This window comes from Vombatus ursinus, unplaced genomic scaffold (assembly GCF_900497805.2).
Source record: "Vombatus ursinus unplaced genomic scaffold, bare-nosed wombat genome assembly UNPS02014781.1, whole genome shotgun sequence".
Taxonomy (NCBI): domain Eukaryota; kingdom Metazoa; phylum Chordata; class Mammalia; order Diprotodontia; family Vombatidae; genus Vombatus; species Vombatus ursinus.
In genome coordinates, this window is record NW_020954559.1 from 32,472,015 (window position 1) to 32,472,381 (window position 367).

General features: G+C 33.8%; 1 protein-coding gene across 1 annotated transcript in view; it reads left to right on the plus strand.

Annotated features, from left to right (window-relative positions):
• LOC114046106 (unconventional myosin-XVI-like) overlaps positions 1 to 367 on the plus strand; it is a 682,808-nt gene that overhangs the window by 201,532 nt on the left and 480,909 nt on the right. The gene's annotated exons all lie outside the window — the stretch shown is intronic.

Genomic DNA, 367 nt, shown 5'->3' on the forward strand with positions numbered 1-367 from the left:
ATCTATCTATCTATCTATCTATCTATCTATCTATCTATCTATCTATCATCTATCTATCTATCACGGCTAACTGGTACAGTGGATAGAGCACAAGGCATGGGGTTAAGAAGCTTCGTCTTCCTGAGTTCTAATTTGACTTCAGATAATTCCTACTTGTATGATCCTGGGCAAGTCACTTAATCCTGTTTGCCTCAGTTCCTCATCTGTAAAAATGAGCTGAAGAAGGAAATGGCAAACTATTCCAGTATCTTTGCCAAGAAAACCTCAAATGGGGTAATGAAAAGTCAGACATGACTGAAACAACTGTAGAACAACAACAAATATATATGTATAAATATATATATATAAATATATACATATATATGTA